This window comes from Chiloscyllium punctatum, chromosome 1 (assembly GCF_047496795.1).
Source record: "Chiloscyllium punctatum isolate Juve2018m chromosome 1, sChiPun1.3, whole genome shotgun sequence".
Classification (NCBI taxonomy): Eukaryota; Metazoa; Chordata; class Chondrichthyes; order Orectolobiformes; family Hemiscylliidae; genus Chiloscyllium; species Chiloscyllium punctatum.
The window spans coordinates 159203743-159229202 of NC_092739.1; the positions used below are offsets into that span (position 1 = coordinate 159203743).

Below are 25460 nucleotides of genomic sequence, written 5' to 3' on the forward strand. Positions count from 1 at the left end.
AATCTTCAGTACTGCATAGGAGTGTCAATCCTAATTCTTAAACCCAAGTCCTGTTCTGTTGAACCCAGAACCCAGTGATTCAGAGCTAAGAGAGGCAATCGGTAAACTAGAGTAGAATGGGAAGTATAGCTACTTCCTTGTTAACGTGCGGTAAGCCTTGGAGGGCAGCGCTGGTGCAGCATGTGGTGGTGTGACGTTGGGATGACTACAGACAATTGACTTTTTATCTTGAAATTGTCAACGTGCCATGCTCAACTGAGCTAGCCAGATGCTGCATGACAGAGTGCACCAGCTCCATTCCCATAGTCCTATGGACATCCTTCATTTCTCTCATAAGGATTCCTTTGTTTCCTGCATTCATCGTTCAGCCCCCGAACCATTTCAACCCATAATATTGTAATTACAGCCTCCTGACAGTGGTGGGGCTGTGGCATCTTGAGGTGAAACCACCAAGTTCCTCAACCTCCGTTTTCGAAGATGCCAATTTTAGGGGTAAAAACTGAAATTAAAGTACAGGAACGGGCTGAATTTGTGTTGGCTGTGGAAGGTTATGGTTTCAACCTTTGAAGATCAGAATTTAGGAGTGAGGTAGGCCATTTGGCCCATCTAACATGCTCTGCCACTCAAGATAATCATGGATCATCTACACCAACAGCGTTTCCCACAGTTTCCCCAAATCTCTTGGTATCATTACTACCTAGAAATTGTGCAACTTTCTTCTTGCACAGACTCAATGACTAAGCACCAACAGCCCTCTGAAGTACAGAGAATTCCGTAGATTCATTACCCTCTGAGTGAAGAAATTCCTCCTCATTCCAGTCCCTCACCTTGAGACTATGTGCTGTGTTTCTAAACCCTATATCCAGGGAAAGCACCATCTCTGCCTCCTATCAGTTTAGCCTTGTACATTTTAATAAGATCATCTCTCAGTCTTCCAAACTGTTGGGGACGCAGACTTCAAATTCTCCTCAATCTTCCTGCATAGGACAGTCCCACCATCCTAAGAAATAGCCTGATGAATGTTCACTGCACTCCCTCAATGGTTAGTATATCCTGCCTTAGATATGAGAACCAGAACTGCACTCATTAATCCAGACACCGTCTCACCAAGGCGCTATACAATTGAATTTAACAGCCACTCCAGAGTCTTGAGCACAATGATGAAGACGTGAGGGGGTGCTGCACTGTCAGAGCTGTTAGATTTCAGATGAGGTGCAAAACAAAGGTTCTGTCTGCCTTCCTGGGTGGATGGAAGAGTTCCTATGGCAATCAGAGCAGCAGGGTTCTCTCTCGTGAATATTCATGCTTCAACCCACGATCGCAAAAGCAAGGTGATTTGTACATAACACGTTGCTGCTTTGGAAGCTTGCAGTGCACTGATTGGCTGCTATTTTCCCATTATTACAGCATTTCTTCTTAATTCTTATGAGGCGTGGGCATCACTGGCAATGGTTTTTTGCCCATTCCTAGTTGCCCTTGCACTGAGTGGCTTGCACGAGCCATCTTGAAGGCAGTTTCAGAGTCAAGACATGAGGAAACGCAAGAGGAACAGAGGGATCACGAGGTTCTTGTTTACAGATCCCTGAAGGTGACAGGACAAGTTAATTGGGTAGTGAAGAAAGCATAGAGACACTTGCCTTTATCACTTGTGGCAGAGGTTATAAGAGTAGGGAGATTATATTGGAACAGAACAGAACTTTGGTTAAACCATAGCTTGGGTATTGTGTACTGTTCGGGATACCACACTACAGGAGGGATGTGATTGTATTGGAGGGGGTGCAGAGGAGATTCACCAGGGGAGATTGCCTGAGATGAAGCATTTCAGCTAAAAAGAGAGCTGGATAAGCTATGGTTGTTTTCTTTGGAGAATATAAAATTGAGGAGTTCTCTGACAAAGGCGTACAACATTTTGGGGGCAATGGGCAGGCTAAATTGAATACAGCTAAAGGCTATTACTAATATGCTATAACCTACACTCAGAAATGTTGTTAAAGGTAGCAGGACAGAAAGGAAGGGTTCTTTATAGAATAAAGTATTCAAAGCTCTATAGAGTACAAGAGCAGAGAGGCTATGATGACAATAATTAACCTTAGCTGGAGGATTGCATACAGTTCTAGGAACCAATTTACAGTAAGGATGTGAATGCATTAGACAGAGCACAGAAGATATTTACAAGAATGGTTCAAAGGATGACAAACTTCAGCTGTGCAGAGCAGTTGGAACAATTCAGAGTTTTGTCAGGAGAAGAGAAGGCTAAGAGGACATTAAAAATCTTGAGAGGTCGTGGATGGATTGTACAGAAAAAAAAACTGTTCTTACATATAAAATAATTAAGAATGAGAGGGTACAGATTTAAAGTGATTTTCAAAAAAGATAAATGTGCCGTGAGAAAATCAAAAATACTTTTTCACACAATAGGTCTGAGGTCACTGCCTGGACGTGTAGTTGAGGCAAGTTCATAATAAACATTTAAGATGCCATTAGAGGATTTTAAATCAAAGCGATGTGCATGGGTATGGGAAAAGGACAGGAGATAGGCACTGAGCTAAAGTGCTCAAAATGCTGGTGCAAACTCATTGGCCAACTAGTCTCCTTCTACATGTTAACAATTCTGTGATTGGTCTGGTAAATTTGCACTCTCTCCAAGGCTGGTCTATGCTCTTTAATGTGTGGTGCCCAGGACTGTTGAAGGATGGATTCTACCTCTTATGACTCTAGTTCCCTAAATGTAAGGACCAGCATTCAACTGGATTATTACCTTTGCAGAGATGACAGGGAAACCCCTGGGCAGCCTGATTTAAGGGAGAGGGACACGGTGAATGGCATTTTGTGCTGAGACTGCAGAACTGTGACTGGAACTCTGGATTACTTCAAGATTCTATAAGGTAACTCAACTTTGCAATTAGTTAACATGAATTGTGAGGTGATGCATTTTAGTAGAAAGACTATGGAGTTACAACCTCGACTTTCCGAACGAGACAGGCGGGGAGTATTTTGTTCAAATAACTGATTGATTGTTTGGATAATGGATAACGTTTTTATGGGACCTTGAGATCTTGTTTGGATAATCTGAAATTTGGATAATTGATGTTGGGTAACCAAGGTTGTTCTGTATATGTGCCTAAGTCACTAAAGATAGCAGGACAGGTGGAGAGTGCTTTTGATAAAATATACAGTATCCTTGGCTTTATTAATAGGGCCATAGAGTAAAAGAACAGGGAGGTTTTGACAAAGACACTAATTAGACCTCAGCTGGCGTATTGTGCACTATTCTGGGCATTGTACCTTAAGAAGCATGTGAATGCATTGGAAATAGTGCCAAAGAGAATAGTTCCAGCAATGAGAATGGTTCCAGCATTGAGAAACCTCTCAGTAATGAGAATAGATTTCAGATGTTGGAGCTGTTTTCCTTAGAGAGAAGAAAGCTGAAAGGAGAGGTAATTGAGATTTTCAAACTGAAAAGAGTGCTAGAAAATGTAGGATCAGATTAGTACAGTGTGGAAAGATGCCATTTGGCCCATTGAGTCTGCACCAACCAAATCCAGACCCAGCCCTGTATTTACCATGGCTAATCCACCTAAACTACACATCCCTAGACACTTTAGCATGACCAATCCACTTAACCTGCACATCTGTGGACTGTGGGAGGAAACTCACACAGACAGGGGGGAGAATGCGCAAACTCCACACACAGAGTTGCCCGAGACTGGAATTGGACACATGGCCCGGTGCTGTGAGGCAGCAGTGCTAACCACTGAGCCATCGTGTTGCTTGTAGTAGACAGAAGGAAGCTGTTCCAGCTTGTAAAAAGGATCAAGAATGAAAGGATATGCGTCTAAAGTAAATTACATACGAAGTAAATGCAAGGCAAAACAAACTTCTCACCCAGGGAGTAATAAGAGTCTAGAATGCACTGTGGAGATGTGTGGTGGAGGCAGGTTTATTTGAGGCACTCAAAAGTGCTTTGAATGGTTATTTAAATACAAACAATGTTCAGAATTATGGGGTGTTCATTCGGGAAGTCATGATGTTCATTTAGAGGACCGGTACAGACACATGGGTTGAATAGCCTTCTTCTACACCATAACAATTCTTTGATTGTGCCGAAGGACTATTATAGCAGTCCAAAAATCACAACCCAAATTTGTCACTTTGTAATGTACAGCCATCAACTCTTAACACACTTCATGACTCCCAAAAGCCTGGCCACCAACTACAAGACACGAGTCAGGAGTGTGGTAGAATACTCCCCACTTGCCTGGATGGCTGCAGCTCCAACAACACTCAAGAGGCTTGACACCATCCAGGACAAAGCATCCCCCTTGATTGGCATCACATCCACAAGCATCCATTCCCTCCACCAACACAGTGGCAACAGCGTGCACCATCTACAAGCAACTTACACAGCACCTTTCAAACCCACAGCCACTTTCATTGAGAAGGACAAGTTGATAAATGGGGACAATATCACCTGCCCATTCCCTTCCAAGCCACTCACCATGCTAACTTGAGACCATATGATGTTCCTTCACTATCACTTGGACAAACCTCTGGAACTCCCTCTCCAACAGCACTGTGGACTGCAGCAATTCAAGAAGAGAGCTCACCATCACCTTCTCCAGGACAATTAGGAATGGGCAATAAATGCTGCCTAGCTAGTGACACAACCCTCTTCTAAATGAATTTCTGAAAATATTGAGGTGACTTAAAGAATTGATCGGGTAGACAGAGAAAAATAATTTCCTCTGGCATAGAGTAGAGCCCTCAGCAGCATATGCTCAAAATCAGAGCCAGTTGATCAGATGCAATGTTAAGAAGCTATGTTTTTGCAGAAAGCATTATGGTAATCTACAACTTCCTCCCTCAAAAAAAGCTGAGAGTTAATTCAGTCTGATATGAATTTCAGATTACAGAGCCAAGGCTGATCGAAGAAGCTAAAACTTGCTCTAATTGACTGACAGAACAGGTTTGATGGGTTGAATGGTCCACTTCTATTCCCAAGGAAGATTGGGTATGTTCCTCAGAAGAACTCTCCTATAATGTGCTGAAGTACATTTCTGAATTTCTTAAGATATTTCCTCTTACTCCTGAGCCATAAAAGTACTTCAGATGTCAAAGACTTTGATTACTGTTAAATCTAATAACTGAAGAGAAGCAGCCAATGAACATGAACAACAGCGTGGGAGGAAACGATGCCCCAGTGAGATGGTTGAAATGGGTCAGTGAAAGAACTGGAGTTGCAAATTACCTCACAAAAAGCCCCACAAAATCTCACTGGACCAAAGATGTAATCAAAGACTGAAATGAATTATTTATCAACATCATAAACTTAATGAAAAGTCACCAGTCCTTCCCGTTTCTGCACTTCAGTGGAATCTAATCTTCCTCTGGTGTTCTAGTCCAAAAGTAATCAATTACATTGTCAGCAGCTCTCTATCTATTGGTTATGACCTAGCAACTGTTGCAGGTACATACCATTTATAGTTTGTAGACAAAGACAAGATCTGATTCTGACATTCAAACAACTTTTAAGATGCTGCTCACTCAGATTTTTCTATCCACCTTGGAGGTGTGGTCATTGCTGGCTGAGCCAGCATTTATTGCCCATTCCTAGCTGCTAAGTGGTATTAAGCTTCCTTCTTGAATGGCAGCAGTTCATTTCCTGTAGGTACACCCACAATGCCATTAAGGAGGGAACTTAGCCACATAGCCCAACCCTCCTTCAATTCTTCAAACCCAATCAACTGGGGGGAGGTGACGGCCTGTTAATCCAGAGAACCAGTTCAAATCCCGGCATGGCAGATGGTGGAATTCAATAAAAATCTGGAATTAAGAGTCTAATACAGAGGAACCTCAAATATCCGAACTAGATGGGTGGGCGATATTTCATTTGGATAATTGATTATTTGGTTAATTGATTCACTGACTCTCCTCTGGGGCTCAGAGTTTTCTGAAATTTCCTTTTTCCTCGCTCTGCCTGCCTTGCTCACTGTCTCTGTCTCAGGGTTTTTTTTCTGAGCAGACACACACTTGTGTGTAAAGGACCTACAGCATTGCTGAAGCCTCCCCCCACCCCCATCAGTTCAATGAGATTGACACAGCGAGCATTTGCTAAGTCCACTCCCCATTCAGGAGACTAGGCAGCAGCACATAGTGTGCATGCGCCACCTCCCCCCTCCCATCCCTGCCACCTGCCCCCACCCCTGACCACACCCTGTCCACTCCCCTAACCCCGTCCAACCTCGCCCTTACGTCCACCCTCCCCGTCCGAGGCAGCTGGACTGGACACCAACAGTAAGACTGGTGCTGCCTTTGGGAGGGTTAGTCTCAAAATAGGACATAAATACACACACACACACACACACACACACACACACACACACACACACACACACACACACATATATACACACACACACATACACACACACAAACACACCATTTTACTGCAGCTTTTTGACAGGTTTCACCTTTGCCCTGTACAGGACAATATTGGAGAGATTATCTGGGGAAGGAGAGGTTTAGGGTACGCCCCGGTGTTAGAACTCGAGTGAAAGTGTGGGGGGAGGGGTGCGGGGGAGGTGGGTGGCGGGCAGTCGGTCATTTGGAGACGGTGTCTGGGCTCCTGTCGATGTCCAGGTCTGTTCTCAGCAGAATTTCAGGAGGGAGAGTTCATTTTTAATCATTGTAAATAAAAGACGCGATCAGTGTTGAAACACCTCTTTGATGTAATGTTTCTATCGATACATCGAGATCTTCTTTGGATAATCCAAAATTCGGATAATTGATATTTGGATAATCGAAGTTCCTCTGTAATGACCATGAATCTATTGTCAGGAACAAACCATCTGATTCACTGAAGTCCTTTAGGGAAAGAAACTGCCATCCTTACCTGCATTTAACTCCAGGCCCACAGCAACGTGATTGACTCTGCCTTCTGGGCAAGTAGTGATGGGCAATAAATGCTGGCCTAGCCAGCGATACAGTCATCCTGTGAATGAATTTTTTAAAAAATTGGAAGACAGGGAGAGAGAACATTTAGAGGGATCAGTGATGGGTTAAATAGGAGGCTTCATTCCATTGATCTGCAGAAAGTAGTATCAGGTGAAGTGTTCAAATTAAATACGCACCAATTCTGCAGTCAGAAAAGGTCAAACAATCAATCAAAGGTAGCCAGAACCATATTTGAATCATTCCTCACATTACTTAATAACTGTCAATGTAAAGCGATTATAGTCGTCAGCAGCAATATGGGGCTCATATTAATGGTCACTTTGGTTCATTACCATTTTGTCTTGACCATGGAGACTCCAGTCTGCCTTGTTGGACTGATACTCATTGTCAGTCAGACTTGCAAGTCTAATGAAAAGTAGTTTGACTTTTTCAAGAGTGCACTTCCATGGTGTCTATGGCCTGGTCGTCAACAAGAACCATTTCTATCTCCAGAGGGCTTTAGGCTTTAGGCATTAAAACAAATGTGCTAAGGTACCTCACAGAGGCGTTACAAAACAGAAATAGCACCAATAGTTGAAATATTTAAGTAGGTAACTGAAAGCTTAGTCCAAAGATGTGAAAAGTGAGTTAGAGATGCAGAGAATTGTAGGGAGGGAAATTCAGAGCTTGGAGCCAAGGCTCTGAAGGTGCACTCATTGGTGGACTTGGGCACAAGAGGCTGGAATGGGAGGAACACAGATACTTTGGGGGACAATGGGGCTGCTGGAGATTAGAGATTGACAGGTCATCACTGTTTTTGGCAACTTGGAGGAGTTCACCTTTGATCAGGAGTCAGGCCAGGCCCTTCCTGAGTCATTGGATGTCTCAATCATTTGTTGGAAAGGGCAAGCTGACCTTTGTTGGGTCACTCAAGCTGACAATTCAGAGAGAAGCTAATCAAACCAAAACACAGGACTGTGGATGCTGGAAATCAGTCACTAGACCTTGTGGTGATTGTAATGAGGTCAGCCAAGTGGACCACACAGAATATGAGTTCCCTGATTGGGGCTGTTAAAGTGGTACAAATAGGGATCCCTGGCTGACAGATATTAATCAGAGTGTCTGAGAGCTGGCTCTGAGGAAGCCGGGCAATGGAAAGTACTATGCATGTGTAAATAAAGGATGACTTGGTGACAGGATACTGGCCTCTGTGGAGTTATTTCAGTGGCAATGAGAGAAAAGCACGCTTCTGAAGAAACTCACTCACAACAATTGTCTTTGAGTTGGGGAGGTAAGTATTTCTGGCATCATGCCATTGTTTGACTCATTTGCCGATGACACAAAGTTGGGTGGACAGGCAGGTAGTACTGAGGAAGTGGGGAGGCTGCAGAAGGATCTAGACAGTTTGGGAGAGTGGTCCAGGAAATGGCTGATGGAATTCAATGTGAGCAAATGCAAGGTCTTGCACTTTGGAAAAAAGAATACAAGCATGGACTACTTTCTAAATGGTGAGAAAATTCATAAAGCCAAAGTACAAAGGGATCTGGGAGTGCTAGTTAAGGATTCTCTAAAGGTAAACATGCAGGTTGAGTCCGTGATTAAGAAAGCAAATGCAATGTTATCATTTATCTCAAGAGGGTTGGAATATAAAAGCACTGTTGTGCTACTGAGACTTTATAAAGCTCTGGTTAGGCCCCATTTGGAGTACTGTATCCAGTTTTGGTTCCCAAACCTCAGGAGGGACATACTGGCACTGGAACGTGTCCAGCGGAGATTCACACGGATGATCCCTGGAATGGTAGGTCTAACATACAAGGAACGGCTGAGGATCCTGGGATTGTATTCATTGGAGTTTAGAAGATTAAGGGGAGATCTAATAGAAACTTACAAGATAATACATGACTTGGAAAGGATGGACGCTAGGAAATTGTTTCCGTTAGGCGAGGAGACTAGGACCTGTGGACACAGCCTTAGAATTAGAGAGGGTAAATTCAGAACAGAAATGCGGAGACATTTCTTCAGCCAGAGAGTGGTGGGCCTGTGGAATTCATTGCCGCAGAGTGCAGTGGAGGCCGGAACGCTAAATGTCTTCAAGGCAGAGATTGATAAATTCTTGATGTCACAAGGAATTAAGGGCTACGGGGAGAATGCGGGTAAGTGGAGTTGAAATGCCCATCAGCCATAATTGAATAGCGGAGTGGACTCGATGGGCTGAATAGCCTTACTTCCACTCCTATGTCTAATGGTCTTATGGTCTTATGGTCATTTGATCCTGCTGTCGAAGACTTTGTATGCAGAAAGATCCAGTCCTGGCAAAACTGAAACAGCTGATAGTGATGGTGGCAACTAATGGGCCGTCACATCCAAGACTGAACCCATTTTGGACTCAGAGCGACCAGATCATGGTAGAGAATGGTATATTGTTATGGGAGCAAGAGTAGTTGTCACGAGAAAAGGTCTCCACCAGATACTTGCTAAACACCATCAGGGTCATCCAAGTCATGACAAAATGAAGATGTTGGTGAAGACATAGCCATGTTGGTGGGGCAGTGCCCAGAGTGCCAAAAGAACACAAATTACTACCAGCAGTTCCCCACATTCATGGGAATGGCCGGGTAAACCCCAGACTCGGTTTCATCATCAGTTCAGGTCCTTTCGTGGGCTCAATGTTCTTAGCCATTATGAATACTTACTCAAAGTGCACAAAGTTTATTCATCAAACACAGGGACGATGATAGTAAAACTAGGTGCATCTTTTACAACACACGGACTTCCGGATGCATTGGTCATGGATACCATGCCATTTACCAGCAGGAAATCTGAGTATTTCATAAAGTTGAATGGTATTCATCATGCAAGGAGAGATCCATACATTCCATCATCCAGTGGTCTGGCAGAAAGAGCAGTCCAAATGTTGAAGACAGGCTTAAAGAAACAGCCTACAGCTTCACTAGATAACAAACGATCCATGTCTCAGTTTGATTATCGGATCATCCCTCATCCAACACAGGGATAACTCCAGCAGCTTGCTGATGGGAAGAAGATTCTACACCAGGTTAAATCTGACCTTCCCAGACCCTGGGAGGGTGAAACAGCATCAAGAATGCCAATGTCAGTCACAAGACTCCTCTAAATGAGAGAGACAGTTTAGTTCAGGGAAGAAGTTTGGTGTAGGAACCATGTGACTGGCCCCGCTTGGGTAAAAGGCATGATCGACATGAGGTCAGATCCAAGGACATATAAAATTCGGCTCGGTGTAATGGTCCTGAATAAGCACATGGACTATATGAAAGCTGCAAACTCACAAACAGCGTGGGAACAAAACGTGCCCAGCTCCCCGACTGCCTTTTCAACCATTCAGGAACCTGTGGGTTCTCCCTCTCCGTCAAACATTGAAGATACTTCGGAATCTGAGATGGGCACAGCAAATATCGCTGCCTTTGCCGCCTGAAGAAAAGAATAAATTTCTACCAAGATGCTGCGGGAGCAAAAGGCAAGCCACTGCGTGTTACACACCGTCTGGATCAGAGGCAAAGTTGGAGGAACTTGACCCGATGCTAAAACACCACAGGAGGAGCTACAAGAACAGAACTGGCCTGCGTCCCTATGTCAGAGGGGGAGGGATTTGGCAATTGTAATGAGGTCAGCCAAGTGGACCTCTTAAAATGTAAGCCCCTTGACTGGGGCTGTTAATCTGGTCCAATCAGGGAGCCGTGGCTGACAGATATAAATATGAGTGTCAGAGGTTTTGTTCACTCTGAGAGCTGGCTCTGAGGGAGCTCAGTCTGTGTCAAGGGCACTCTACGTGTAAATAAAGGGTGATTTGATGACAGGATGCTGAGGTGTTTCAGAACCGAAATACTAACTCTGCTTTCTCTCAATAGACAATAGACAATAGACAATAGGTGCAGGAGTAGGCCATTCTGCCCTTCAAGCCTGCACCACCATTCAATATGATCATGGCTGATCATCCTTAATTAGTATCCTGTTCCTGCCTTATCTCCATAGCCCTTGATTCCACTATCCTTGAGAGCTCTATCCAACTCTTTCTTAAATGGCAGTAGAGACTGGGCCTCCACTGCCCTCTGGGGCAGAGCATTCCACACACCCACCACTCTCTGAGTGAAGACGTTTCTCCTCATCTGTGTCCTAAATAGTCTATCATGTATTTTTAAGCTGTGTCCTCTGGTTCAGCACTCACCCATCAGCAGAAACATGTTTCCTGCCTCCAGAGTATCCAATCCTTCAATAATCTTACATGTCTCAATCAGATCCCCTCTCAGTTTTCTAAACTCAAGGGTATACAAGCCCAGTCGCTCCAGTCTTTCAGCGTAAGGTAGTCCTGCCATTCCAGGAATTGACCTTGTAAACCTACGCTGCACTCCCTCAATAGCCAGAATGTCTTTCCTCAAATTTGGAGACCAGAACTGCACACAGTACTCCAGGTGTGGTCTCACCAGGGCCCTGTACAGCTGCAGAAGAACCTCTTTGCTTCTATACTCAATCCCTCTTGTTATGAAGGCCAGCATACTATTAGCCTTCTTCACTACCTGCTGTACCTGCATGCTTACCTTCATTGACTGGTGTACAAGAACACCCAGATCTCTTTGTACTGCCCCTTTACCTAAATTGATTCCATTTAGGTAGTAATCTGCCTTCCTGTTCTAGTAATCTGCCTTTCTGTCCTCTCCACAGATGCTGGCAGAATTGCTGAGTTTTTCCCAGCAAATTTTGTTTTTGGTTTCGGTGATAGGCGCCACTATATCTTCTTCCAGTCAAGCTGTGGTGACTGATGGAAGGACACTGAACATGGTGACAAGTAAGTGCAATTTTTGGCAGGGGAGTCACACTGTAGTTAGAGGTCATGAGGAAAGGGAACGCAAGAGGGTCAAAAGTCTTTGATGGCAAGATCAAATGAGTCAAACTTTCCAAACAATGGAATGTTGACAGAAATACTTATCCCCAATTCAAAGACAACTGTTCCGAGTGAATTTCTTCAGGAGCATGCTTTACTGATTGACCACTCCTTGTGCTACTTCCAATCCCTTGATTGCACACAAGTTAGGCAAAAAAATCTGCCATCATTACCTGTTCTGGCCTACGTGTAACTCCAGACCCACAGCAACGTTATTGCTTCTTAACTACTTGTTGAGAAATTAGGGGTGAGCAATAACAGTGGTCCAGCCAGTGATGCCCATATCCCCCATGAATTAACTATCTAATTCATATTATAATTAAATTCAGTGAATAGGTCTGGAATATGAAGCTAGTGTCTCAATGGTGACAGTTGTAGCAAAGGTCCATCAGGCTCACTGAGGGGAATCAGCTCATCTTACCTGGTCTGGTTTGAGACCCACAGCAAAGTAGTTGACTCTGAAGTGCTTTAGAAAGTCACACAATTCGAGGTCAATTAATGATGTGCAATAAACTCTAGGCTCGCCAGCTACACCCACATCTCATGATAGAGTAAAATAAGAGTCTAAACAGTCTTCCTCACTTTTTCATAGAATAGGAGGTGATTGGGTATTGGCACACAAAGGAGCTGACCCTCAGCTTCCTTATAAATCCAAAGATAGAAAGCATGTGCGTTTATATAGTGCCTTTCACAACCGCAGGGCATCCCAATGCACTTTACAGCCAATAAAGTATATTTTTGAGGTTGTGGGCACTTTCAAAAAAGCAGTAGCCAATTTATGCAAAAGCAAGATTGCAGAGACATAAGAACCTAGGAGCAAATATGGGGTGTTTAGCGTCTCAAGCTTTTTCCTTTTTCAACGAGAGCATGACTGATCAGTGATCCAACACAGTCATTGTCTGTGATTTTCCCTGGAACCTATTAATAACCAGAGGTGGCCCACTATCCAATTGACAAGAAGCTAGGCTTTCAAAGTTGGAGTGCTAGCAAATCAGGCTTGTAAGCTTGTATGATTGGCTGGTGAGTGAGGGAGGGGCTCCAAAATAGAATGCCCCTGCACCCCCCCCCCCCCCCCCCCCCACTCCCACCCCCCTCTCTCACTGACTCTTTTAAAAATATAATTTAACAATAGCTTTCACAGCCAGGTCATCACTATGGAGAACTGGGGGCGACTTCGAAACCACTCCATAGGGTGGGTGACAGCTGCCACTATATGCAGGAAGGTTGGCCAGAGCTCTGAGCCTGCCTGGAGCATTGCGTTTCCCCCTCCCTCCACTTCCATCTGCTGCTGGGAGAGTTTCCTCAGGCAGCGAAAATAGTCTGTGGGAATCTGGAGCTTTGCCACCCATTGTATTGCACCTCTGCCAACTGGTCCAGTGCAGACAAATGTATTCCACGACCGCATCAAAACCAACACCAAATAGAACTAAAACTCAAGCCCCCAAGTCTCATACTGTTAAATATAGACCACTATGCCCCCATGCTTAGGATGTGCTGGCCAGAATTGCACACGGTAACTCCAGGTGCAATCTAACCTAGGTTTTGTATAACTGGAGTCTAACCTCTTGCATTCTAATCCTTTCAGTATAAAGGGCAGCATTCCACTGGCCTTTTTGATTATTTTCAGTATCTCATCAAGATGTCTTAAAGATCCATATACCTGGACACCCAAATGGCCTTTTGAACTCCAAAATGTATATCTCTTCACCATTTCAAAAGAGCCCTGTTCTCTCATTTCTCAGTCCAAAGTCGATGGCCTCCCATTTGCCTCCTTAGAAATACATTTGTCACAGTTTTGCTCAGTCTATAAATATCACTTTGTTAAATTATGCTTCCATCTGCGTTGCTTTCTACGTCAGCCCTCTTTACGTCATCTGTCGATATGAATATGTGGTGTTCTGCCTCATCACCTCAGTCACAAATGAACACAGTAAATAGCTGAGGTCCCAGCAGAGACTCCTTGCGGGTCACCACTAGTCACATCCTACCAATTACAGTACGTCAATTATTCCAACTCAAGGTCTCCTGCTGCTCAGTCAATTTCCTAAGCAGACCAATAACTTTACATTAATGACTTAGTTGAAGGGACGGGTGTATTGTAGGCAAATTTGCTGACGATGGGCGGGAAAGCAAATATAAAGGAAAGAACAAAGAGTCGGAAAAGGAATGTAGATAAATTTAGTGGACCAATGAAGTTCAATTGAGGAAAATGTGATGTTAGGCTCTTTGTTGGAAAAATCGGAAAGCAACATTTTTTTTTTCAGTCGGATAGAGACTGCAGCATGCAGTATGAATGAATCTGTGTCCTTGTACATAAATTTCAAAGAAAAGCTTGCAAGTACTGCATACAATATACAGGACGAATGCAGGACGAATGCAAGATTGAGCTTCATTACAAAGGATGTATGAGGAGGAGACTTCTACTACAACTACACAGGTTTTTGAGAAACTGTATTGCATTCAGTTTTGTTTCCATATTTAATGAGGTACTATATATAATTGCATCAGCAGATTTGAGAGGGTTCACTGCAGGGGTAAAAGGGATGGCTTTACAGGAAAGATTGAATTGGTTGAACCTTACTCTTATGAAAATCTAGTAATATAGAGCACACAGCATTGTGGCGGCTGAGCCATTGAATCTATTCAAAGCTGAGGTAGACAAGGGATTCCTGATGAAGGGCTTATGCCCGAAACATCAATTCTTCTACTCCGCGGATGCTGCCTGACCTGCTGTGCTTTTCCAGCACCACACTCTCGACTCTGATCTCCAGCATCTGCAGTCCTCGCTTTCTCCAAAATCTGAGCAAGTTTGAACAATGAGGGCTATGGGAAAATTAGTGGCTGTCTGTGACAGGAAGTTTGGCAAAGTCCATTCCAATGTCAGGGACCTTCTTGAAGACTTTTCAAAAAGCATGTAGGGAGTCTCTCATGAGGCAGCAGTGAGTTGCCAGGTATAAGGGATAATTTTTTTTGTTCAATGCCTTAGTATTGGCATGACTCAGCTCTGTAATATTCAGGCTGCTATTTCACCAAACAAGGGAAATGCCGAGAAAATTTGACTTGGAAACCTCAGAATACTTGATGGATTCAGCTCATTATTTGTTCCAAAAGACCGCCATGTGGCGTACAGCTAAACAATATCTGACAACATGATCCACGGGCAGCTTCCATTTTTCCTTCTTATTTTTCCAGCTTTCACTTTGAACCTTGTTTCATCCTTCACTGTCTCCCTGCTCAGATTCTCATTCCCTTGATATTCCATTAAAGTCTTCCCCAGCAGCATGAGCAAATAGAAAACAAACAAATGCTAGAGATCACAGTGGGTCAGGCAGCATCCATGGAGGGAGCACAAGCTAACATTTCGAGTCTAAATGACTCTTCATCAGAGTAAACAGTACCCACCCAAAGCCCCCTCAGAACACGGATCCCAGTCTTGCTCAAATGTGTTCGTCCTGATGAAGTACTGTGTCCAGTTCTGGTCACCCAATGATAGGAAGGATATTATTAAGCTGGAGAGGGTTAAAAAGAGATTTACCATGATGTTGCTGGGACTAGACAGTTTGAGTTATAAGGAGAGGCTGGATAGGCTGGGACATTTTTCACTGGAGCGTATGAGATCGAGAGTTGACCTTACAGAGGTTTTTAAATAAAAAAGGGTATAGGTAAGGTGAATGGCAGGTATCTTTCCCATAGGGTGGAGCATCTCAAAACTAGGGGGCATATTTTTAAGAAGAGAGGAAAAAGATTTATAAAAGACATGAGGGGCGATTGTTTTAGACTCATGTATGGAATGAGATTCCAGGAGAAGTGGTGGATGCAGGTACAATTACAATGTTTAAAAGACATTTAGAATATTTACAAGGACAGGAAATATTTGGAGAGTTATGGGCCAAGCAGACCGGTGGGACTAGTTTAGTTTGGAATTATGGTCAGTATGGACTGGTCGGACTGAAGAGTCTGTTTCTGTGCTGTGTAACTCTATGACTCTATTGGTCCCACCTTCCCCAGAACCAGTTCCAATGTTCTAGGAATCTGAATCTCTCTCAGGGAGAAAGCAGGAGATTGGGGTTGAGAAACCTATTAGCCATGATCGAATGGCGGAGCACACTCGATGGGCTGAATGTCCTAATTCTGCTCCTTTATCTGTTAGCCTTATGAAACATGCCATCCTGGAATCTCTTGTCTGGCTATAGAAACTCCTGCCTCTTCCCCATACTGTGAGAAACAAAGCCCACTCACTTCAATAATTTCAGTCCGAGACAAGATCTGAATCAGTAGTGTCATTTATTTTACACTTGCAAGTGGGTGTGCTGTCACTTTCTCAAGGCAAGGGACATACACACACCAAATTCAATTCATACATAACATTTATATGATTTGATGTCTATTGTTTTACACTGCTCCCTCCCCTGCTTACATCGTCCACTTCCCTAAGACCGGCCCCCATTACCCCTGTTTACCTCTTGCCTTATCCGGCCTTGTCTGTGATAAAATGCTTATTTCTGGTCTCACAAGGCTGTTTGACCTTATCCTGCTGTAGGTCATTGTTAGGCCTATCCTTTCTTCATCATTATCTACCCCCTTCATCTGTGTCTTTCCCAAGGCCGTTCTGATCCCTATGACCCTTTTAATTGGGGTTTGTTCCTGTGTTTTTGTAAAAGTGGGAAGCACATGTTTATATCTACTGTTTGTACAGGCGTATCTAGCTTAACTTCATCCCCTCACAACATCTTATCTACTTGCCCATAATGTCTACCTTCTGACATAGAGTTTTAGCTAATACAAAAACAATTATATATTTCCTCCACATCGTTTCCATTCTTGTTGACTCAGCTCTTGGCTAAAACAATTACACACTGGTGTGAGTTCACCTCCTTTGTAAGATGGAATTGCATAATTGCAGAAGTAACATTAATTCACCTATATCCCACAATTTCCCCCTTTTCTTTAATTACCATTTGTTATCTTCTGCATTTTTCTTTTAGGGGCACCTTCATCAAGGCTGTTTCAATCAGTCTTTGGGTGAGCCCTCATATACAGGGTATGATCATTTTTATTAATTGTTACCCACCAAAAGAGAGCTGACACAAAGCCTGCTGCAATCTGGTTACGAGCCTTGAATTCATCAGGTAGCCCCCTAGGGACTCCTACCGAATCAAGATAAATCCTGTCATCGAAAGAAGTGTCTAACAGTAATCTCTTACCCCTTCCCTTTTTCCCTCCTTTGTTTTCCTTCTCAAATGCCAGGGTAAATGGAATTGCCAATTGTACAATTGCACATATCCCTCTCCAATCCGGAGGTAGCGTGGGTCTCAATATTTTGCCTCCACAGTACCACCACAGATCCGCTCGGGGAACCTTTAGTGCTGAGTAGTTCCCTCCCTTCTCCGTTTCGGTGACATTCTTAATCTCTGTACATAGTTTCAGCTCCCCCAAATCTTTCGACTGACTTGTACCTCGTCTACACACACGATGTGTGATTTCCAACTGCGGCAGAAAACAGGGGGGGAACTTTTGCATCTTTCTTCTCCAAGGGAGGGAACATCAGAGATAGGGAGGTACAATTCCTATCATTCCACGCAGTCTCATCCTGATACAGGGCTATCATACATTTCATGCCCTTCCTGTCTCACTTCCACACGAGCGGAAAGGAAACCACCTGGGCCACTGGCCGACCGGAGGCACATGCATAGCAATTGCTTTTGTTCAGACTTTTCACAGTATACTTTACCCATTCAACCCAGGCATTTGCATCCCCGTATCCAGTTTCTATTTCAATGGTCTGTTTCAAGTCCTTTACCTCTATAAATTTTACTACTTTAGGATCATCGGGAGGGGTGAAAGATTGTATCTTATTACCCAGTAGTTCTACCCGTTTTCCCTGTCCTACGCTAATTCAAAAACAATAGCCCAAGAAATCCTTCCCATTTGCTTTCATTTCTATCCCAAACATTTCATTTCATTGTATCTCATAGGTGCCCCCCCCCCCCCCCCCCCCACCAGGATTGTTTCGTGCCATGTGGTTTTCCTTATCATTAGGTATATTGGGTTACACTTTTTATCAGGACAATCACGAGCTGGTCGGAAGGGGGTCTGGTGTACTGTGACGAGACCATTATACTAAGTACCATCCCCAAGGCTATCCCCATAGGACTTAAGATGTATCTCAGAGCTGCGGTACTGTCTCTGATTATCTACATCCCCACAATTTACTAAGCTGCATACATCAGCGTCTATTACTTGTGGACTATCAGACTTGGGGACCGTTAATAATACATATGAAAATGATATTTGACAAAATCCCAATACTAAAAGGGCTAGCATCATATCTCTAGCAGCATTCCCAGTATTCTAACCATCATGCTGAATATACAATCTTACAGAAATAATCCCGCGCTCGTGTCACCACTGTATAATCAGTTACTCAAAGTCTCTTTAGCCTGAGTTTCAGCGAATCTTGCGTTGATTCGGCTGTCCAGACTTCTTCCTCAACTGGAGGGTCCACTGGCCCTTTGATCCGAGTGTAGTGAGTCCAGCCTTTCTCCGCTGTCCTTATCGCTGTTTCAGGGGTCAAAAGAGCCTGGTACGGCCCTTCCCAGTCCGGCTGCAATTTAGGCTCTGTCCATGATTTTACTAAGATTCAATCTCCCGGCCGGATGGGTTGAACGGTGCATTCAAGGGGTGGAGTCTGTGCCAATAAACCCTGTTTCCTGAGGAAAGACAAAGAGGAGGACAAACCCAGTATATACTTCTTTAAAAACAAATCTTTCGTTTCGGGACTTGGCAATTCTCCATTCGTTCCCAAGTAAGGTCATCCAAATAAGATTTCATAGGGGGATAGTCCCAAATCTTTCCTTGGGGCTGTTCGTACTCGCAAGAGAGCTATAGGTAAACATTTGATCCAAGGGAGTCTGGTTTCTATTATCAATTTAGAGAGCTATCGTTTGAGTGTTTGGTTCATTCTCTCAACCCTTCCCGATAATGGCGGGTGCCATTGAGTATGGAACTCCCAGGAAATTCCCAACCCTTTCATTACCCCCCCGTAACACTTTAGAGGTAAAGTCAGTTCCTTGGTCGGAATCAATATGGTTCACGAGCCCATATAGGGGAATTATGTGCTCCAATATTGTTTTAGACACCCCACTCGCAGTGGCGGTAGCTAGGGGGTATGCCTCAACCCAACCAGATAAATGATCTACTATGACCAGCATATATTTTAGTCTGCCTACCCTGGGGAGTTCAGTATAATCTACTTGTATACTCTGGAAAGGTCTCAATCCTGGATCTCTTCCTCCTGGGGTCTGTTTTCTCAAGACTTTCTTATTTACCTTTCTGCATATGATACATTCCTCACATATTTGTTTAGCAATTGTATATATTCCTTTACATCCATATTCCCTAAGAACTAAATCACACATTGCTTGTACTCCCCAATGGCTGCCTTGGTGTAGGACAGCCATAATGTCTCGCATCATCATTTTGTTTAACATTTCCCTTCCATCAGGTAACCTCCAAGGCCCGTCTGCTGTTTTTACAGCTCCTAAATCTCTCAATTCATTTTCTTTGCTTTCAGTAAATATAGGAGCTTCCCAAGGACCTGGGACAGTAGGTATTAGGGAATGAATCACCAATTCTTGTGGGTTCAGGGCTGCTTCCTTAGCCACCTCATCGGCTAATCTATTTCCCCTAACCTTTGGTTCATTTCCTTTCTGATGACCATTTACATGCACTACTGCTATTTCTCGGGGAAGTAATAGGGACTCCAAGACCCGTTTAATCAATTCTTCATGTACTAATCCCTTCCCCCACCTCTGGGTTAATACTCCCAAAACCACTCCCTTATCCACGGTAGCAAAGAGGGAAGGTAAGGCTAACACGGGGGCATGGATCAGATCTCTTTTGCCTCATCATCCCAACTTAGACATTTTGGTTCCCCCTCTAATAGTTTGAGATATAATTTCTTAGTCTTCAGTGCATAGGAATCAATCCACAATCTGCAATAACCCGTGAGACCCAAACATTTGCGTAACTCCCTTTTAGTGCTGGGCAGCGGCATTCCCACTATTCCCTCTATCCGTTCCAGGCTTATCTTTCGCTTTCCCTCACTAACTAAATGTCCCAAGTATTTCACTTCTTGCTCCACATATTGTAGTTTGTTTTTAGATACCCGCAGTCCCTGCTGGCCCAGGAAATTCAATAATTTGTTAGTGGCTTCTACTACTCTTTCTCTTCTTTTTCCTGTTACTAAGAGGTCGTCTACATACTGCAACAGGGTAGTCCCCTTGGGGCTGCTAAATTTCTCCGATACTTGTTCTAACATCTGTCCAAATAAATTCGGGGATTCCGTAAACCCCTGGGGAAGCACAGTACACTGGTATTGCTGTTGCTGTCCTGTCTTAGGGTCTTCCCACTCAAAGGCAAACAAATTCCTACCTTCCTCTGCCAAGGGACAAGCCCAAAAGGCATCCTTTAAATCTATCACACTAAACCATTTGTGGTCATGAGGGATCTCACTTAATAACGTAGAGGGGTTTGGCACCCTGGGTGCCTGATCTGTACTGTTCGATTTAATGTTCTCAAATCCTGCATCAATCGATAATTTCCATCGGATTTCCGCACTGGTAGTATTGGGGTATTATAAGGAGACATACATGGCTCCAACAATCCATCTCTAATCAATCCTTCAATTACTGGCTGCAGTCCTCGTTTACCTTCAATGGAAATGGGATATTGTCGCTCACAGACAACATCCCCTTTCCTTTTTAAATTTATTTCAAGGGGGGGGGATCTGTAGTTTTCCACAATTCCCTTCCCTAGCCCATACAATAGGGTCTATCTCTCTCTCCACATCCTCTGCCAACATTGCCTTTTGTACAACTAATTCTTTTTCCTGAATTCCAATCCCCAGTCCTAAGAGGATAATTAAATCTCTCCTTAATAAGTTACTTCCTATATCAGGGATATACAACAGTTCCCCTGTGACCCTATCCTTAGGACCTTCTATCATCATAGGTTCAAATACTGGAACAGTGAATCCTTCCCCTTTTTAACCCCGAAACAGTAATTGACCGTGTTGACATTCCTACTTTCTTTGGTTTAAAATTCAGCGATGACCGTGCTGCCCCCGTATCTACTAGGAAGACTACCTCTTCCTTATAGGGTCCCACCTTCAGGTTTATCAAGGGTTCCTGGTGGGCCCCCGAGGGCAGGAACCCCTGACACCCCTATTCTTCATCAAAATTCATAAGCGGAATTGCCCTCTCTTCCCTTTTCAGAGCCGGACATTCCCGCTTAAAATGCCCTATCTTTCCGCAATAATAGCATCCTGCCTGTGGAGACCTCCAGCTCTGCCCCTGTCGCTCGAACCCTCTATCAAATACTCCCCCTTGTCCTCTCCCTCTCTCTCTCCCTTTCCCCCTTCCTCTCTGTCCTACATGCTGCCACCCACCGCTCCAGTTGCTCAATATTGGTTCCATTCTTTTCTTTAACTACCTCGTCAACCGCAGCTACCATCATTTTCACCTTCTGTTTCTGTCTCTCATCCTCTCTCTTTACAAACACTTTCTGTGCCTCTCTTAACAATTCATCTAATGGCTTTTCACTCCACCCTTCTATTTGCTGTATCTTTCTCTGTATGTCTGGCCATTCCTTTGTCACAAAAATGTACTTTCAAAAGACCCTGTGCCACTGGGTTCTCAGGGTTCATTCCAGAATATTTCCACATTGAGTCTCTTAATCTCTGCAAAAAAAAAGCTGAAGGAGTCTCATCTTTCTCCTGTCTAACTTCAAAGACTTTAGTCAAATTCTGTGACTTCGGAACTGCCTCTTTTATTCCTTTTAGAATCAGGTCTTTCAATTCCCTCATTTCTTCTCTATGCTCCGGATTTTGATTTTCCCACTGGGGGTCTCTGAGGGGAAACTTCACCTCTCCCTATCCAGCATCCCCATCTCCAATCGGATGTTCCCTGTCCCATATTTTAATGGCTGCTCCCCATATAAGTCCCCTTTCTTCCGCAGTAAATAGTATATTCAAAATAGACATTAACTCAGCCCAGGTATACAGACTGGGCCCCAAAAATTGATCAGTTTGTTCAGACAACCCTACCAGATCCTCAACCAGGACCTTCATTTCTTTTTTTTTAAATGTCCTGACCTCCCCACTGCTGAGTGGGGCACTTACAAACCCAATCTTTGTCCCCTATTGGTACCTCCCGAAGGGGATAAGTCATTACGTTCTTCCCCTCTTTCTTTTTTTTTAATGAAATATTGCAATATTTCTAGCTCCCCATAATTTCAAACACCAATTCATCAATTCATGCTTGACTAACTTTAAAGCCTGTTCCAAATTTGTAAATATATTTATATATTTACGTTCATTTATTCAGTATTTAATATTCAAAATGTAAAATGCATACAGTTCTCAATTTTGAAATCCACTGTAATCACCCAGTTTTAGTCCCTTAATTTAAATCCAAAATTAGTTTTCTTAAGTAGTCCTGACCAATCATTGCTCAATTACAATACTATAGGTCTTGAAATAATCAGAGCTGCCTTAAAATTATTTGTCTATTCAAGTTTAAAGAAAAAACTTCTAATGCATGAACAATGGCCGAATCCAAGGTCACAGATATTAACCATAGGATCTTGTTTTTACTACAATCTAATGTTGAACTGAAACTTCAACTGTCCTCCATAAATCGCTTTCATGCAAAGATAAAAGAGATTAGTTAGAAACTGATAGTAAGGCAGTCGTGACCTGTAAGAAGAACAGGAGTTATCATTCTTTTTTTTTCATAATCTCTATAGAATCCTTAACCTTTAAAGAAATCATGTTAAGTTTCCATAATAAGAATCAGATTCAAAACAGTCCCGGAACTCAAGCTCCAGGGAATAAAACGCAAACATTCAATCACCAACAAACAAATGTGCATTCAAACCAAATCACAAAGGGTTAAACTTTCGACCAGCTGTACAGCTCTCTTCATTCTCTCTCTCTCTCTCTCACTCATTGACAAATAAATTCAGATATTTACAAACCCAGTCTTTGTCCGACCTGAATTTTGGCCAAAAGAGGCGGGACGAAGAATGGATTCCTTAGTCCATATGAAGCAACAATATTTAATCATCTTTTTCCCCTGTACAAGTATTATTTTGCCAATTCCACAACATCCTCCCCAAAGAACTTTCTGGAGGTATGTTGTAATGGACCCCGCCTCCAATTCCATTCCTTTTTCCTTCTTTTGTTTTTCCCAGAGGCTTTTTCCTTACCCACGGCACAACCCATATTGAGTTCCTTCGTTAGTCCCTTATTAACTACTAAAACTCAATCCCGGCCACCAAGGCAATACTTAAAAGCCAGGTTTCTTACCTTGGTCTGTGCACAGAGTTGCCTGGCCCCTTTGTGCCGTATTGTCTATCGAGCTCCTATCACTGTCTGATTCAGATGTCTCTCTTGTGGGATTCGTACCAGTCGCCCAAGGGAGCAGACCAAACCAGGACACGAGACCGCTCCTCAATGGGGAACGGGACGCGTCTTCCCAGTGTCCAAGGCCAGCCACTCCCCCCGGTGATGGAAGAAAATCCCGGACGAGCCCCCAATTGTGAGAAACAAAGCCCACTCACTTCAATAATTTCAGTCCGAGACAAGATCTGAATCAGTAGTGTCATTTATTTTACACTTGCAAGTGGGTGTGCTGTCACTTTCTCAAGGCAAGGGACATACACACACTAAATTCAATTCATACATAACATTTATATGATTTGATGTCTATTGTTTTACACTGCTCCCTCCCCTGCTTACATCGTCCACTTCCCTAAGACCGGCCCCCATTACCCCTGTTTACCTCTTGCCTTATCTGGCCTTGTCTGTGATAAAATGCTTATTTCTGGTCTCACAAGGCTGTTTGACCTTATCCTGCTATAGGTCATTGTTAGGCCTATCCTTTCTTCATCATTATCTACCCCCTTCATCTGTGTCTTTCCCGAGGCCGTTCTGATCCCTATGACCCTTTTAATTGGGGTTTGTTCTTGTGTTTTTGTAAAAGTGGGAAGCACATGTTTATATCTACTGTTTGTACAGGCGTATCTAGCTTAACTTCATCCCCTCACAACATCTTATCTACTTGCCCATAATGTCTACCTTCTGACATAGAGTTTTAGCTAATACAAAAACAATTATATATTTCCTCCACATCGTTTCCATTCTTGTTGACTCAGCTCTTGGCTAAAACAATTACACACTGGTGTGAGTTCACCTCCTTTGTAAGATGGAATTGCATAATTGCAGAAGTAACATTAATTCACCTATATCCCACAATACCAATGAATTCCTTGATCTGCTACAGTTGTAATTAATTCTCTTTTTGGAAAATATCCGTACGTTCATGAGCTGCTAATTTCTTCAATTACCGTCTCTCCTCAAGACTTTTAATTAACTCAATATTACTCCTGCACTATGGGTTCCTTAAACTGGTGTTTTCGGTCTAAGCCTCCATGTCGTGTGTTGAGCTATATGATTGCAGTCTGAGTTTTCACTGCAGCACTCCGATTCTGCTGCAATAATGAGGTCACGAACCACAAAGAGCATTGCTCAACACCTGAACACTGGAAATAATGGGCTCTAATCTCTACAGAAGTCATCCACAACGTTGTGCCAGCCTTCTCTATGAATCACAAATTTTAACACAAGAACGTAGGAACAGGGAGCAGCGCGGGCAATTCAAACCTGCTCTGCTGTTTCACACAATCAGGGATGATCTCATCTCAGCCTCAACCCCACTTTTCTGCCCACTTTCCATTTCCCTTCAATCCATTACTGATTAAAAATGTCTATCTCCTCTTTAAGTGTATTCAGTGCCCCGGCATCCCCCACACTATGGGATAGTGGATTCCACAGATTCATGACACTTTGAGAGAAGTAATTGCTCCTCATAAAAACTATATGCAGATGTTAGGGTTCAGAAATAAGAAATTACTTGAAAAGCTCAGTAGGTCTGGCAGCATCTGTGGAGAGAAATCTTGGTTAGTGTTTCGGGTCCAGTGACCCTCCCTTGAAATTGTTTTATTTCTAATCTTTCCTCATGTCTGTTTTAAATATCTTATCCCTTGTCCTAAAGCTATGACCTCTCATTCTGGATCTCCCCAAATGAGAATATGTCCTCTTAACATTTACTTTGTCTATCCCCTTTAACATCTTATATACCTTTTTAGACATTGCATCCTCCTGAACTGTAGCAGGTATAGGGTTAAACTGCTCAAACTCTTGCATAAAACAAGCTTTTCACTTCTGGAATTAACCTAGTGAACTTTTTCTGACTTGCCTCCAATGCAATTTTATCCTTCGTCAAGTTGACAAAAACTATGTGCAATACTCCAAATGGGGACTCACCAGAACCTTTTAAAATTGGAACATTATAATATCCTTCAGGGATAAAATAAACCTCTTAAAGCCATACTATTGCCACACTTTGAACAAATAGAGTCATGGAGATGTACAGCATGGAAACAGACCCTTCAGTCCAACTTGATAAAAACAATGACTGCAGATGCTGGAAACCAGATTTTGGATTAGTGGTGCTGGAAGAGTACAGCAGTTCAGGCAGCATTTGTCCAA

The 25460-nt window shown here is 43.2% G+C and overlaps 1 long non-coding RNA gene across 1 annotated transcript; it reads right to left on the reverse strand.

Annotated features, from left to right (window-relative positions):
* Positions 1–16115: 16115 nt before the first annotated feature.
* Positions 16116–23869, reverse strand: LOC140481402 (uncharacterized). The gene is made up of 2 exons (XR_011961520.1): positions 23217–23869; positions 16116–18558 (listed from the first exon to the last, which is right to left on the reverse strand). It is a non-coding gene; the product is annotated as an uncharacterized lncRNA (long non-coding RNA).
* Between the last annotated feature and the right edge of the window lie 1591 nt (positions 23870–25460).